The following is an 18327-nucleotide window of genomic DNA, read 5'->3' on the forward strand; positions in this document are numbered from 1 at the left end:
AAGTATATATTTGCAATGGATTTCAGCTATCACTTTTTTTCTTATTATTTGCTCTTTTTTTCAATTTCAAAGTGTTAATCTGATGCTTTGAGAAAGATTTCCTTTAAAAAATATTTTCAGATGTTCATGATTAACTCACTGTAGGCAGTTCAAAAGAAAATCTCTAGTACTCTTTTAAGGTCTAGAAAATAGGAAGAACATGTTTGTGTCTGGCACGATATTATATTTTGACCTTCAGAACACCAGCAGGGATGTTGCTAAGAGGCAATGCAGCAGACTTATATGAGTGTTAGATGAGAATATAAAAAGATAAACGTTTGATCATCGTTTCCCAAAATGGGTTCTACTGGACAAAGGCACAGAATAATACACACACACAGAGAGAGAGAGAGAGAGAGAGAGAGAGAGAGCAGAAAAAAAGGTGGGGGGGAGAGAAAGAGGGAGTACCATGATCAAATAAACTTGGGAAATGCTCGTACTCTATCCCTGCCAAAAGACACCAAATACACTTTACTATTTTAAAAGAGTATGAAGTGCTCTGCAGTAAATAAATCTGTAATCCATAATTTCTCCAAGTATTTAAACCACAAAATCCTTATCACTTGAGATTAGCAGGACTTGTGTTTTGGTTTTTTTTTTTTTTTTTTAAGGCAGAGTCTCACTCTGTCAGCCAGGCTGGAGTGCAGTGGGGCAATCACAGTTCACTACAGCCTCAATCTCCCGGGCATAAGCAATTCTTCCACCTCAGCCTCCTGAGTAGCTAGGACTACAGATGCATGCCACCATGCCCAGCTAATTTTTTTATTTTTTATAGAGACAGGGTCTCACTATGTTGCCCAGGATGGTCTCAAACTCCTGGGCTCAAGCCATCTTCCAGTCTCGACCTCCCAAAGTGTTGGGATTACAGGCATGAGCCACTGCATCCAGCCAGGACTTTGTGTTTTTGATAAAACACTTTGGGAAATATTCTCTTAATAATCACCAGTTGATTCTTTTATAAAGGATTAGAATATGCAATAATTATATATATAGGGGGCTTTTTAAAAGTGGATTTTAATTTTTAAAGTGATTTTAGGTTCACAGCAAAACTGTGAGGCCAGTACAGAAATATTCCACATACATCTTGCACCGTCACATGCACATCCTCCTCTGTTATCAACATCCTCCCTCCCCAGAGTGGAACATTTGTTACAATTGATAAACCTACACTGACACATCATTATTATGCAGAGTCCATAGTTTTACATTAGGATTTACTCTTGGTGATATGCATTCTATGAATTTGCATAAATGTATAATGACATGTATCCACCACTGTAGTAGCATATAGAATAGTTTCACTGCCCTAAAAATTGTCTGTGCTCCATCTATTTACCCCTCCCACCTCCCAAACTCTGGGAATCGCTGATCTTTCTACTGTCTAGGTTTGCCTTTTCCAGAATGTCATACAGTTGGAATCATATAGTATATAACCTTTTCAGATTGGCTTCTTTCACTTAGTAATATGCATTTAAGTTTCTTTTATGGCTTTTCATAGCTTAGTAGCTCATTTATTTTCAGCACAGACTAATATTCTATTGTCTGAATGTACCACCATTTATTTATTCATTCACCTACTGAAAGAAATCTTGGTTGCTTCCAAATTTTGACGATTACAAATAAAGCTACTATAAATACCTGCATGGAAATTTTGGGGAACGTAAGTTTTTAATTCCTTTGGGTAAATACCAAGTAGCATGATTTCTGGATCGTATGGTACGAGGATGTTTAGTTTTATAAGAAACTGTCAAACTGTTTTTCAAAGTAGCTATATCATTTTACATTCCCACCCACAATGAATAAGAGTTTCTGTGGTGCCACACCCTCATGAGCATTTGGTGTTGTCAGTGTTCTGGAATCTGGACATTCTAACAGGTAGGTAGTGGCATCTCACTGTTGTTTTCATTTGCGTTTCCCTGATGATGCATGATGTGGAGCATCTTTACATATGCTTATTTACCATCTATATATCTTTTGTTGGTGAGGTGTCTGTTCAGGTCTTTTTTGGAGCCCATTTTTTATTGGGTTGTTTGTGTTCTTATTGTTTAGTTTTAAGAATTCTTTGTATATTATGGACAATTTTTTTGTTTATTTTTATTTTTTTAAATTTTATTTTTATTATACTTTAAGTTCTAGGGTACATGTGCACAACGTACAGGTTTGTTACATATGTATACATGTGCCATGTTGGTGTGCTGCACCCATTAACTCGTCATTTACATTAGGTATATCTCCTAATGCTATCCCTCCCCTTTCCCTCTACCCCATGAGAGGCCCCAGTGTGTGATGTTCCCCTTCCTGTGTCCAAGTGATCTCATTGTTCAGTTCCCACCTATAAGTGAGAACATGCAGTGTTTGGTTTTTTGTCCTTGCGATAGTTTGCTAAGACTGATGGTTTCCAGCTTCATCCATATCCCTACAAAGGACATGAACTCATCCTTTTTTATGGGTGCATAGTATTCCATGGTGTATATGTGCCACATTTTCTTAATCCAGTCTATCATTGTTGGACATTTGGGTTGGTTCCAAGTCTTTGCTATTGTGAATAGTGCCGCAATAAACATACGTGTGCATGTGTCTTTATAGCAGCATGATTTATAATCCTTTGGGCATATACCCAGTAATGGGAACAATTTTTTTTTTGAGACAGAGTCTCGCTGTGTCACTCAGGCTAGAGTGCAGTGGTGCAATCTCAGCTCACTGCAGCCTCTGCCTCCTGAGTTCAAGCAATTCTCATGCCTCAGCCTCCCGAATAGCTGGCATTACAGGCGCGTGCCACCATGCATGGCTAATTTTTGTATTTTTAGTAGAGACGGGGTTTCGCCACATTGGCCAGGCTGGTCTTGAACTCCTGACCTCAGGTGATCCGCCCGCCTTGGCCTCCCAAAGTGCTGGGATTACAAGTGTGAGCCACTGCTCCCAGCCTATTATGGACTATATTCTTTTATCAGGTATGTCTTTTGCAAATATTTTCTCCCTGTCTGTGGCTTGTCTTTTCATACTCCTGACAGTGACTCTTGCAGCACAGAAACTTTCAATTTTAATGAAGCTCAGGTTGTCAACCCTTTCATGGATTGTGCCTCTGATGCTGCGACTAAAACGTCATCACGAAATCTAAGGTCATCTAGATTTTCTCCTATGTCTATCTTCTAGATTTTATACATTTGCATGTACATCTGTGTTCCATTTTGAGTTAATTTTTGTGAAGGGTGTAAAGTTTGTGTCTACATTAATTTTTTTCACCTTCAATTATCTCCATAAGTTTATAACAGTAGAATGTTTAAGTTTTGTCTTTAGACGCCAAGAGACAAGGCTTTATTTTTGTTACGTTCAACTAAGCACTGTCTGTACACACCTCTGTCATCACAATGATCGCACTCTGGCTTAATGATCTCATTTACCAGTTTGTAAGTGGACAATGACAGCAGTTGTCCCCTGAAACCCAGAACTTACTACAGGGCCTTGGCACATTACAAACATAATAATGGCTAACACTTACTGAACAGTTACTATGTGTCAGCCCTTGATGTAAATGTTTTAAATTTATTAGCACATTTTCTCCTCACACCAACACCATTAGGTATGTTCTTATTATCCTCATATTACAGATGAGAAGCCTTGAGTTTCGGGCAGGTTGAGCAACTTGCCCAAGGTCACACAGCTAGTAAATAAAAAGGGCCAATGCCTGAGCATTATGAGACACACGAAGTCAAGGCTAAGTGAATAAATGAATGAAAAGAGATAACATTTACTAAATTCTTACTCTGCGCTAGGCATAATTCTAGGAGTGTTATGTCTGTTATCATTTTTATTCTTCACAATATTTGTATGAGGTGGGTGCAATTATTACCCTCTTATTTCTTTCAGAGGAGGAAACTGAGCAAAGAGAGTTTAAATTTACCCCAAATCACAAAACTAGTAAGTGATGGGGCCAGGATTAGAATTGACTCCCAAAGTCTTGTTTTTATGCGTTGAATGAATAAATAATTAAGCATTAAAAATGAATTATAATACAACTTAGTACGGAATCACACATCTAAAAAAGTTTTCATAGGAATCACAGCCCTACGAAAATAACTAATCTCAGAAAATGTCTGACACAACTTTCAAGCAGCAATAAAAAGTATGGTTAGTGGTCTCCACTATGAAATTCTCCAGATAGATGTATGTGTAGTCTACACTGGAGAAAATATTTTGGTGCAGCCTTTCTCTTTGCGGCTGGTATCTCTAAAGAAAAAGTCCATTTGATTTGGCCCCTCTTGGGAAAACAGATTTGAAAGATTTTTAAATCAATCACGTACAAAAAAGAAAGTAAATCATCATAGAAAAAACCCTAGATAATTTTCAAATTTCTTCACAAATAGAACATTCCTATTCTATATTCTCCACACTTCCCTCTTTAAAAATATTCCTCAGCTCCAAACTTTCCTGAAGGAGCAGGAGCCAGAAATAAATGGAAAAAACTTTGTATTTTCATTGACAGCACTGAGAGGGCAGTTCTCTGCTACCCAACAGCTGCATAATGTTCAGCAAAATTTTGCCTGTCTGGATTTATGAAGTATAAAAAATGGCCATCATAAGATCTGAAAATGATGAGACTAGTCCTGAAATCACCGTGTCAACATTTAGAAACTGCAGTGGAAAGAAAATAAAAATAATTAAATTTTTTGTGGCAGAAGGTGTCGGCACACAGAGCACAAGCAGCCATTTCCACAGGGAAGCATTCGTCTTAAGTGTGCCATAGATGGTGGCCAGGAGCAGGCAGTCGGGGCAGATGTGTGAAAGTAAGCTTGCATTACTTTGGTGTCTGCAGAAGAAAGGATGGTTATATCCTCACTCTAAGTTACATTGGCTCTTTCCATGAATATCAAATCTTGCTACCGCAGTTAGTCTGAGAATGATCAAGCATCTTCTACAGTGAACAGAGGCACTCTGTGGATAATAATTACGCCTATTAGTGAGCACACCATGCTAAGAACAATTCTGTTTAGCTGATATATATTCTCTTATTTAATCTCAAAAAACTCTGAGTAGGTACTATTACCAACTTCATTGTATACATGAGGAAACCAAGACACAGACAAATTAATTGTCCACAGTAAAATAAAACAGGTAGAAAAGTCTGGGATTAAAAGAGAGACAATCTGACTCCAGATACCATAGATACCACCCCTCCCTTTTTTTTCTTTTCTTCTTTTTTTTTTTTTTTTAGACGGGGTCTTTCTCTGTTGTCAAGGCTAGAGAGCAGTTGAACAATCATAGCTCACTGCTGCCTCAATCTCCTAGGCTCAAGCAATCCTCTTGCCTCAGTCTCCTTAGTAGCTGGTGTGTCTGGAATGGGTGGGTTCTTGGTCTCGCTGACTTCAAGAATGAAGCCACAGACCCTTGTGTTGAGTGTTACATTTCTTAAAGATGGTGTGTCCGGAGTCTGTGCCTTCAGATGTTCAGATGTGTCCAGAGTTTCTTCCTTCTGGTGGGTTCGCGGTCTCGCTGGCTTCAGGAGTGAAGCTACAGATCTTCATGGTGAGTGTTACAGCTCTTAAAGGCAGCGCATCTGGAGTTGTTGGTTCCTCCCATCCAGACTTGTTCATCCCTCCCTGTGGGTTCGTGGTTTCGCTGGCTTCAGGAATGAAGCTGCAGACCGTCGCGGTAAGTGTTACAGCTCATAAAGGCAGCGCGGACCCAAACAGCGAGCAGCAGCAAGATTTAGTGCAAAGAGCAAAAGAACAAAGCTTCCACACTGTGGAAAGGGACCCAAGCGGGTTGCCACTGCTGGCTCAGGCAGCCTGCTTTTATTCCGTTATCTGACCCTACCCACATCCTGCTGATTGGTCCATTTTACAGAGAGCTGATTGGCCCATTTTGACAGGATACTGATTGGTGGTACGTCTACAAACCTTGAGCTAGACACAGAGTGCTGACTGGTGCATTTACAATCCTTTAACTAGACACAAAAGTTCTCCAAGTCCCCACTAGATTAGCTAGACACAGAGCACTGATTGGTGCGTTTACAAACCTTGAGCTAGACACAGAGTGCTGATTGGTGCGTTTACAATCCTTTAGCTAGACACAGAGTGCTGATTGGTGCATTTACAATCCTTTAGCTAGACACAAAAATTCTCCAAGTCCCCACCAGATTAGCTAGACATAGAGCACTGATTGGTGCGTTTACAAACCTTTAGCTAGACACAGAGTGCTGATTGGTGCATTTACAAACCTCTAGCTAGACACAGAGTGCTGATTGGTGCGTTTACAATCCTTTAGCTAGACAAAAAAGTTCTCCAAGGCCCCCACCCGACCCAGAAGCCCAGCTGGCTTCACCTCTCAATGGCAGTGGCCGCGGGACTTTGCAGCCCTAGCCTGGGCACTCTGGCAGCCCAGAGGGAGCTCGTCCCCCGATCAAGCCCAGCAGGCGCCCACCAGGGCACAATGAGTGTGGGGCCCACCCAGCCCGCGCCCACCGGGAACCTGCACTGGCCCGCGAGCGCCGGGTGCTCAGCCCGGGCTCCCGCCCGCACCTCTCCTTCCACACCTCCCCACCAGCAGAGGGAGCCAGCTCCGGCCCAGGCCAGCCCCAGAGAGGGGCCCCCACAGCGCGGCGGTGGGCTGAAGGGCTCCTCCAGCGAGGCCAGAGCAGACGCCCAGGCCGAGGAGGCCCCGAGAGTGAGGGAGGGCTGCTAGCACGTTGTCACCTCTCACTGGGATTACAGACGTATGCCACTACATCTGGCTAATTTTTTTAATGTTTTGTAAATACGGGGTCTTGAAATGTTTCCCAGGTTGGTCTCAAACTCCTGACCTCAAACGATCCTTCTGCCTCAGCCTCCCATCTTGCTGAGATTAAAAGTGTGAACCACCACGCCCAGATGAAATCCACCCTTTTAACATTCTATGCCAGAGGAGTGCAAACAGCAACAGGCTGAACAAATCAGTCCACTGCCTCTTATTCCAGTGGCCCATGAACTAAAAATAGTTTTTACACTACTGGTTAGGGGGAAAAAAGAAGAATATTTTGTGACACATGAAAATCATATAAGTTTCACATTTCATTGTTAATACGTAAAGTTTCATTGGAACACACTGTCTATGAATGCTTCTGTGCTACAGTGGCAGAACCGAGTAGTTAAAACAGGTGGAGGGCCTGCAAAACCAACAATATTTCTTCTCTGGCTCATTACAGGAAAAGTTTTCTGATGCCTTGTTTGTGCAATACTGAGCAGGGGGCTGAGAAGGGTATTTCAAATATGCAGTACCCGACTGATGATCTGTCCTTCCACTGCTGTCCGGGTGAACCTTCCATTCCACCTACTTCCATCGATCTCATTTTCATATCTTTGCTCTTGTGTGAGAATGTGGCACAACAAATTTCTGACCCACCACTGATAAGTTAGCTTATTTTGTCTTGAAACATATGGAGAGAAATACAACTATGATACACCAGCAAAGATGAATGAGGACATTCTATGCAAAATTGAATTAGAAAGCCAAGTTTCCCAAGTACAGTTATTGTGACTTGAAAAAATATTCGGGCCATTGTTCAAGGTGGAAAGGGGGCATAAACATCCAAAATTTTTCCTAATTAGATTTCTCTCATCAAAGAACAAAAGGTTAAGCTCTTGCCCAGAGAAGGCAGTCTCTTTAGCTGATCCAGTCACTTAACTACCTTTACTGTAGCTCAGCAATTCTCATCTGAGAATAAGAAAATGCAAGTGAGTCACTCTTGCTGAAGACACCTGTGTGCATAAAACAGCAATCAACAAGGAAAAGGAAAAGGTAATTGGGAAAGTAGTGCTTCAGCTTCCCAGATGGCTGTATTTTAAATATTTTAATAAATAAATTAAGTCCACATTTAATTTAAACATGAGTTTGATCAAAAATTCAGCTGAATACTTAATGCCTGGCTTTTATCTCCCAGAAATCGCTATAGCAACAGCACAGGAGCCTGACTCAGCATTTCCTTAACCACAGTTAAGTGGGTAACCAATCAAAGATGTGAACTCGATGAAAAGACCATAAAATATACATCATTAAACTGGTAAAGCTCTGGTTTTCTCTTGAATTAATATGCATTCCATAAGAACAGGAAGCCAGTGGGTAAATATGATTATCTCCAAAGAGGAAATATTACCCTGTGCTCTCAAGGGGACTCATATGAATATGTACAGTGGATTTAAAGGTCTACAAGAGCTTGATTCTTTGACATCATGTGGGTTTTTCTCTCTGTTCCTTTATGCAGCTCTTAACCTCCACAGACTCTCTACTAGCTAGCGGCATTAAGTCTTTAATACAAAAGGTTTTTCCATGATGGAGTAAAGCAGCAAAGGAAAAGTCAAATAGAGCAGCCTTGTAGGCTGCCAGTAATGTAGGTAGTGCAGTTTTACATAGGTGATGACATCCCAGGGGCAAAACCGGAGGGTATAACTTCACATTCTTGATCCAGAATATAGCTAAGTCTATCAAGAGAAGAAACTGGCTTCCCTTATGGTTCCTTCAAAATAATTAAATAGGAGATATGGTATAGCATGACTGTGAGCTATCTGCACCTTTGATGGCTTTTTCCTATGGTTCTCAAGAAGAGTCTAAGATGCCTTCAAAATCAAACATTTAAAAATAGGACAACTTCATTTTATAGATGAGGAAACTGAGGCTGTAAGAATTGAAGTACATGTCCAGGTTCATCCAGCTGATTTATGGGAGAGTGATGTTTTTATGGAGCCTACAAGTATTTCATTTCCATTATATTTACCACCCTGCCTCCCTGCTCTTCCAAGCATGGAGCCAATTGTTTCAAAAGATGATGCTGGAACACTATACATTCTACTGAACTCTGGGTTGCCAAAAGCTAGCATTGCTTGTTGAAACACATTGTTAAAAACATGTGTCTAGAATGGGAGAAGACATTCTCATGGCTTGTTCTGTCCTGGAGAGGTGGTGAACACTCAGTGTAATATAATCGAGACAAGTGAGGCAAGTTTAAAATTGCTGCCTATGGCATCACCCTTGAAAGGCAGTGAATCAATCAGTAGAAAGTGTTTTGATCTTTGAAGTACACTAACACTTTAGGTAAGCTAATTCAGAAGAATCTATTAGGAAAAGGCATAATATGGTAGACATTTTCTTTTCAACTACAATAGTATTCCATTATACATACTCAATAGATTCTAGGAGAAAACAGTTCTTTTGGCAGGGTTCAGCATTTCTTCAGTTATTAGGGATGTTGTAGAAAAATAGGGAATGTTTATTTGCAAGGTCACTCTCATTACTAGGAAATATGGTAGTTGGGACTAAGTTGGAACAAATCCACAGTTGCATAAACATGCCCTGCCCTCCCACTCCTTCACTTTATTGCACACATTCCTTCCACAGCCTGAAAAAAAATCTCACTTTTCTTTCTACTTTCAAGATTCAAGTCAAGGACTGGCTTTTCCAGGAGTTTTTTGATCTTCCAAACCAAGTTGGTGGCTACTCATGTACAACTGAAGACCTCGCTGCTTTTCTTCATATTTATATCACTGAACTTACAAGGTTATATTGTGACTCATATTTTGTGTTTGCTTCTGTCTCCCATTAGACTATAAACTATTTGAGACCAAAGGACGCAATTTTGTTTACCATTGCTCCCCATAATACTTAGAATATGTAGGTGCGGCTGGGCACAGTGGCTCATGCCTATAATCCCAGCTCTTTGGGTGGCCAAGGCGGGCAGATCATGAGGTCAGGAGATCGAGACCATCCTGGCTAACACGGTGAAACCCCATCTCTACTAAAAATATAAAAAATTAGCTGGGTGTGGTGGCATGTGCCTATGGTCCCAGCTACTCAGGAGGCTGAGGCAGAAGAATCGCTTGAACCTGGAAGGCGGAGGTTGCAGTGAGCTGAGATCGCACCCCTGCACTCCAGCCTGGGCAACAGGGTGAGACTCCATCTCAAACAACAACAACAAAAGAATATGTAGGTGCACAGTAAATGTTCATTTTTTAAAATAATGTTTTGTGAATGATACTAATTTTTTTATGGTGGGCACATTCCAGCAGTTCACCAATCTCCTTCCTAAAGGCATGCCCTTGAAGACTTTGATATTTTATTCTTTCACATACATTGACATTATTCTTTCATTCTTAAATGAACTAAATCATTTTGCTAAAATTCAGAAGTAGCCTGAATGCTGAAGCTGGCTGTGATTGCCCAGCAGGTTGAAGGTCTCCAAAAGTAGTGCACTTTGCTGGGGATGCTGGGGTGGTGAGAGTTGCACATGTGTTCTTCATCATAGTGGTTTTCAAGCTCTTTTGACCCAGATCCACAGTAAGATATACATATTACATTATAACCATGTAGTTCATAGCTTTAGAGCCAGGCTTCTGGGTTTGTGCCCTGGATCTAGAATTTACCAACTCTCTGTCCTTGGGAAATTGTTTAATCCCTTGGTTTACTCATTTGCAAGTTTGGGTTGGTAATAAGATCTATCTCAGGATTGTTATGAGTATTCACTGAGTTACTATACATAAAGTTCTGACAACAATGTTGGGCACTACCTCAGTGTCAATCATTATATTATTCCTTATTTGCATAAGTGAAACTAGAAGTTTATAAAATAATACCCGTATTATCTGAAATCTAAAAAAAAAGCATTTGTCATAAAACTTTAAATTGATTTTACAACCCAACATTGAGTCTCAACCTTCAATTTGAAAATAACAATGCTTATCAATTTCTTATCAAATTTCCAATTTGAAATTAATAATGCTTATCCTTCTCTCTTAGTATATTCATTTTGCTAGAGTTTGGTAAAAACTCATTTTGCTATAGAATGGGCATAGAGACTATAAAATTTCAGTGAGAAAGAGACAATAAGAGTGGGTGCTTTCATCTCCCTGACTTATTTCAAGGATTTGATGAGCAAAAAAGGAGTTATGGAGCTGGGTGCGATGGCTCATGCCTGTAATCCCAGTACTTTGGGAGGTTTAGGTGGGGGGATCGCTTAAAGCCAATAGTTTGAAACTAGCCTGGGCTATATAGTGAGACCTTGTCTCTACACAAAGTAAAAAATTAGCTGGGCCTGGTGGCGCATGCCTGTAGTCCAAGTTACTCAGGAAGCTGAGGTGGGAAGATCACTTGAGCCCAGGAGTTTAAGGCTGCAGTGAGCTATGATCACACCACTACATTCCAGCCTGGGCAACAGAGTGAGATCTTGTTTCAAAAAAAAAAAAAAGTTACCCTATTCATTCCCTTCATCATTGAATAGATTTGAATTCTGTCTTTTCCCTGTCAGTTCTCTGCAATACAATGAGCATGTAGCTTCCTGTAGATACCCTGCCACTTCTTGAAACCGTTTATGAGGTGGGTACAACTTCAGAAGGCTATGCCTCAAAAACCAGAAGAATTAGAAAACAGTTATTTTCTTCTACTATAATTATAGTAACTGCTAACATTTACTCAGTACCTTCTTTGTGTGAGCTTAGTTCTAATAATTTTAATTCATATTATTCTACTTAATCCTAGAAAAAAATACACAACCCTATGAGATAGCTACTATTATTATTTACTTTACAATGGAAGAAATTGGGGTACAGAAAAGCTAAATGACTTACCGAAGTCCCAAAGACAGTAGGAAGTGCTCTAGGACTGACTAATGACCAGTCAGCCTGAATCAGGAACCACAGGTTTAGCATGTGTCTCTGCAGTAGGACTCTGTGCCCAAAGAGGACTCAGGGCCAGCATGGGACATTCTCAGAGAAAGACAAGGCACCTACTGCTGTGTCCTCTGGATTTTCTCTGATGGTACCTTTCCTCTACCCCAACTGGTTGGTCAGGGGCTATTTATCCAACCCGTTAGTTTTTTTCTAAATCCTGGGTTGGTCCTGTTGACCTTCTCTCTGGTCTTGCGAAATTACGCTGTACCATTTCACATGGAATTAGTCACTTTTAACCCTATACACCCTTAAAAATGTGTACATACCTCAATTACGGGACATGACACACTGCAGTATAATTGGCACTCTGTGTAAGTCACCCATGCCAGGCTGGGGACTCCTCTGTGCTGTTCATATTCACATTTTTATCTGCAGTGTCTGGCATAGAGACTTTGAAATAATTGGCCCTCAATAAGTAAGCACTGAACAAACATGAATGGACAAACAGTTGACTCTTCACAGCGAAGGTGAGAAATCACTCTGTAATATCTCCTCATTCTTATTTCCTGCCATTCTTCTTCACAGAGGCTTTGCCAGCAGACTGGAAAGTTTATGAGAATAGCCAATAAAATATTTCAGAATTGTCTTGCTTTAAAGGAAATGACTGTGACAATTTTATAAACTGAGGTGTTTTCCACACTAATGTCTCTTTTTAATTTTTTAATCATTTCCAATATTAAAGTGGCTTCTGATTCTCTAAGATGTTATACTTTTGACTTAGGCAGATCTTGCTTACCTCCTTCAAATAAATCATCATTTCCTATCATTGTCACTCTCAACAAGTTCCCACCCCACCCACCTTCTCTGAGGGTGTGAGCCACTTCTGGGACTGTCAGAAAACATTTCCTCATGGAGATGTGGTTTGTTCTGCACATCAGTGCTAGAATAATCTCATCAATAAACCCAAATATTCAACTACTATTAACAAATTAAAAATTAAGTGACTAAATTTCTATCTGTAACTACTGTCCTTTTCTCTTTCAAAAAAAATATATCCAGCTTCAATATTCTGTATTCTCCTTTCTGTCTTAAGGTACTACTTAAGCCAACAATTCTTAACAACTCATACAAATATTTTATAAAGGTTTTCTATCACAATTATAATTTCAAAAACATAGGAGCCGGGCACAATGGCTCACGCCTGTAATCCCAGCACTTTGGGAGGCCGAGGCGGGCAGATCACGAGGTCAGAAGTTCGAGACCAGCCTGGTCAACATAGTGAAACACCATTTCTACTAAAAATACAAAAATTAGCCAGGCATGGTGGCGGGCACCTGTAATCCCAGCTACTCAGGAGGCTGAGGCAGGAGAATCGCTCGAATCCAGGAAGCAGAGGTTGCAGTGAGCCGAGATCACACTACTATACTCTAGCCCAGGCAACAGTGTAAGACTCCATCTCAAAAACAAAACAAAACAAAAGTTAGAAATGCAATTCTGCAAATGCCCTCATTTGTCATAATTAGGGTGAATGAACAAATTCTTACATTTTTATTACTTTTTAGTTCATGAATTTACTGAGGCTTGAACATTTAATGTTATATATTTTATTAACTCAGTTTTAGAAGAGTAAGTGTATACAATCAATAATATGGCACTGGGATCTTCGTAAACATATATCATACCCAAACCACCAAAAAACCCAGCAAGTTTAATCATATTAATTTTATTTTTCATGATCCAAATGTGTTTATACAGTCATAAATATATTACACTTTTATTATGTGCCAAGTGCTGCACTAAGTACCTGAGATGTATATGTCATGTACACACAACTATTCTATGGATTATATTTTAAGTCAATCACTTCGGAAAACCAATTCACTCATTTGTACAACATTTTGTACTATACACAAACCACTTTCTTTGTGTAGCGATGTGCTCTGTTACATGCTGGAGAACACACAAAATACATTAAGGAAAGTTTGCCCTAAACACAAAGAGTTACTTTCTGCTTTGAATTCTATATATGTAGTCCTTATGTAGATTTGTATGAAAACAAATTTGAGTTTTCTGAACTATAATTTCAAATGGCCTGGATAGCCTTTTGGGTGAAAAAAACAATCTGATGTATAGAAGTGCAGAGTGACTTTTTGGGACACAGTAGAACAAATTAGTTAAGTGTATAGATTTTGGTGGCTTTTAATTCCTGCTCTGCTACTCATCAGCTATATAGTGTTGAAGAAATTGTTTAAGTTTAATGTCTCAATTTCCTTATCTGAAATATGGACAATAATAATTCCTTTGTGGTGTCATTATCAGGCTTAAAAGTATAGTGCTGGCCGGGTGCGGTGGCTCAAGCCTGTAACCAGCACTTTGAGAGACTGAGATGAGCGGATCACAAGGTCAGGAAATCAAGACCATCCTGGCTAACACAGTGAAGCCCCGTCTCTACTAAAAATACAAAAAATTAGCCAGGCATGGTGGCACGGGCCTGTAATCCTAGCTACTCAGGAGGCTGAGGCAGGAGAATCGTTTGAACCCAGGAGACGGACGTTGCAGTGAGCCAAGATTGCACCACTGCACTCCAGCCTGGGCGACAGAGCAAGACTCTGTCTCAAAAAAAAAAAGTATAATGCATATACAGTGCTTAAGACTTAATAAGTGCTTAATAATCAACAGCTGTTCTTGATCATAATCATCATTATTAGAGATAATATTAATCAAAAATAGAAAAAAGAAAAAGAGTTGACAAAGTATGCTAACATCTTAAAAAATAAGTCTGTTGACACTGTATTGCATCTTTACAAATGTTATCTTTTTAAATACAAGTGTATATTAGTAAAAGATAAGTTGAGATCTGTATCTTAAATCAAAATAGATACCAGATGAATTAAAGAATTAAATTTTAAAATGAAATTGTTGAAATATTAGGAAATAAGATTTGAGGTCGGTAGTGATAGAAGAAAAGATTAAAATTTTACACTATGTAATAGTAAAAAGCTCCGTATTTAAAAAGACAATGATATAAAACCACAGATACATTTAATAGATAATTTAATGGATATATCTTTTATATAATGAGTTCAAACAAATAAATAAGAAAAACACTAGCTTCCAAAGGTAAACATGTACAAATACGTCACATAAAAATATTTCTAAAGCATTAAGAAATGTGAAGATAAATTGATTTCAATATTATTTTGTCTATTCAACAAAGATATATTTAAGAAGGGAATGTTTTGTGTGGGAAAGGATACAGAATATGAGGAAATAAATATAAAATAAGTAGCCACATGATAGATTCAAACCTAACCCCACTGATAACTACATTAAGTGAAAATGATTTAAACACTTTGATTAAAAGTCACATGTTATAAGATTGAGTAAAAAAGTAATATTCAACTATATGTTATTACAAGAAACCCATTTAGAGTAAATATACAGAAAGGTAAAAGGATAGAAAGGAATACAAATGAAGAAACTAATTATAAGTAAGATAGAGTGACAATACCAATACCAGATAAACTTTAAAAGAAGTTGTATTAGGGATAAAGAGGGACGTATCATAATAGTAAAGGGGACAATTAATCAAGGAGACATTGAATAACAGAGTTCCACAGGACATGGTTCAAGAAGTGACAGAAGTGAAAATAAGAAATAGGAAACTCCACAATTATCTGTGGATACCTCTGCACAATATCTCTCTAATTGATAAAACAGAAAAATCAATAGCGATATAGAATACTTAGCCCTACAATCCATCTTGAACTAATTGACATTCCGGAATGGTCTACTGAACCAAAGCAGAACACATGGAGCATTCACAAAGATAGACTATATGATAGTCTATAAAATAAATCTTCATAAGTGGAAAAGGACTGACATCATGCAGAGTATATCTTTTGTCCACAATAGAATTAAAGTTGAAATCAATAACAAAACCCTATATGGAAAATCTGCAAACATATGAAAGTTAAACAGCACACTTCTAAAGACTATAAAAGGAAAACTGGAAAACATATTTAACTGAATGAAAATAAAAATACAACATATCGAAATTAATGGAACTTAAAGTAATATTGGGAGGGAAATGTATAGTTCTAAATGCTTACATTTTAAAAAGAGAGTTATAAATCAGTGATCTAAGCTTTCACCATAAGAAGCAAATTTGAGGGTGGTCAGGGGAGGGAGAGGATCATGAAAGATAACTATTGGGTACTAGGCTTAATATCTGGGTGATGAAATAATCTGTACACAAACCCCTGTTTACCTATGCAACAAACCTCCACTAGTACCCCTGAGCTTAAAAGGTTAAAAAAAAAAAAACTGTCCCTTTAAAATAATTATTTCTCATATCTTTTCTACATGTATGCATAATAAACCATGTCTTCCTCATTTTATATTGTGTGTTTTGTGAACCAAATATTTTATAATTATCTATTTTTTAAAGAAGCAAATTGAAGCCAAAGTAAGAAGAGAAATAATAACGATAATAGAGAAAATAGTAAACAATTAAACTAAAGGTTGATCATTTGTAAATGTCAATAAAATAAATAAACCTATAGCTAGACTTATCATGAAAATAAGGAGATTGCATGAATTGCCAATAGAAAAAATAAGAGTGAACATCACCATACATTGAGCAGATATTATAAAGAGGGAAATGTTCTGAAAACTTAATGCAAATAAAATAGACAACATTAGCTAAACAGGATAAATTCACTGAAAGACAAAGTAATCAAAACTACTTAAGAAGACATAGATAACATGAATAGCTCCAAATAAAAATCACATTTCTAATTAAAAACCTTTCAACAAAGAAAACTCCATGGTCATATGACTTCACTGATGAACTCTACCAGATATTTAAAGAGGAAATAATACTAATCCTGTAAAAATATTTCAAAATATATAGGAAGTGGGAAGACTTATCAACTTATTTTATCAGATCAGTGTTGACTTGTTACAAAAAACAAAGACATTATAAGAAAAGAACTACGTGAACTGGGTAATTTATAAAGAAAAGAAGTTTAATTGACTCAGAGTTCCACATGGCTGGGGAGGCCTCAGGAAACTTACAATCATGGAGGAAAGTGAAGGGGAAGCATGCACCTTCTTCACAAGGTGTCAGGAGAGAGAGAGTGAGAGGGAAGTGCCACACTTTTAAACCATTAGATCTCATGAGAACTCACTTACTATCATGAAAACAGCATGGGGTAAATCCATCCCCACGATCCAATCATCTCCCACCAGGTCCCTCCCCTGACATATGGGGACTACAATTCATCATGAGATTTGGGTGGAGACACAGAGGCAAACCACATTATTTTGTGCCTGGCCTCTCCCCAATCTCATGTCCTTCTCACATTGCAAAATACAACTATCCCTTCCCAACAGTCCCCCAAAGTCTTAACTCATTCCAACATTAAGTCGAAAGTCCAAGTCCAAACTCTCATCAGAGATAAGGCAAGCCCCTTCTGCCTATGAGCCTGTGTAATCAAAAACAAGTTAGTTACTTCCAAGATACAATGGGGATACAGGCACTGGGTAAATGCTCTTGTTCCAAATGGGAGAAATCAGCCAAAACAAAGAGGCTACAGGCCCCGTGCAAGTGCAAAATCCAGAAGGACAGCCATTAAATCTTAAAGCTCCAAAATAATCTCCTTTGACTCCATGTCTCACATCCAGGGAATGCTGATGGCAAGAGGTGGGTTCCCAAGGCCTTGGGCAGATCCGTCCCTGTGGCTCTGCAGGGTACAGCCCCCGCAGCTGCCTTCATGAACTGGCATTGAGTGTCTGTGGCTTTTCCAGGTGCACAGTGCAAGCTATCAGTGGATCTGTCATTCTGGGATTTGGAGGAAGGTGGTCCTCTTCTAACAGCTCCACTAGGCAGTACCCCAGTGGGGACTCGGTGTGGGGGCTCCAACCCCACATTTCCCCTCTGCACTGCTCTAGTAGAGGCTTTCCATGAAGGCTCTGCCCCTGCAGCAGACTTCTGCCTGGATATTCAAGCATTTCCACACATCCTCTGAAATCTAGGTAGAGGTTTCCAAACCTCAATTCTGGCCTTCTGCACACCTGCAGGCCCAACATCACATGGAAGCTGCCAAGACTTTACCTACTGATTCCAGTGACCAAATCTTTGCCATGGTTTCTGTGTCTGAATCTTAACTCACTCAATACACTGCACCACATTCAGCACTTGTAAATCCAAAAACCTGAATAGTTATTTCTCACAGGAACCAGAGTCTAGTGCCAGTGCTCTCTGTTGCCAAATTTTCTACAGCTGTCACCTTTCTGAACGTTGGTGGTTACTTAAGACCCAGTTTATTTCAGCTGTCTGGCCCTCCCGCAGCCTGGATTAGCCCATACCATCAATTTCCCATCTCCAGACACCAAATTTTATTGGCATGGCTCAGTGGTTCTCAAACATCATTGTACACACCAAAGCTTGGGCTTCACTTTATGACTAATTAGATAAGAATGTCTGAGAGAGGGACCCACATTTCCGTAATTTTAAAAACTCTCCAGTTGATTCTGAAATTCAGCCAGGGATAAGAAACCTGAGAATAGAATGAGGTAAGTGATGGCACAAAGTGTAGGGAGCTCCAAAAAACTCAGCTATCAATATAACATTTTACTATTAAAATACCTTTAA

The sequence above is a fragment of the Pan paniscus genome, chromosome 7 (assembly GCF_029289425.2).
Source record: "Pan paniscus chromosome 7, NHGRI_mPanPan1-v2.0_pri, whole genome shotgun sequence".
In the NCBI taxonomy this organism is placed as follows: Eukaryota; Metazoa; Chordata; class Mammalia; order Primates; family Hominidae; genus Pan; species Pan paniscus.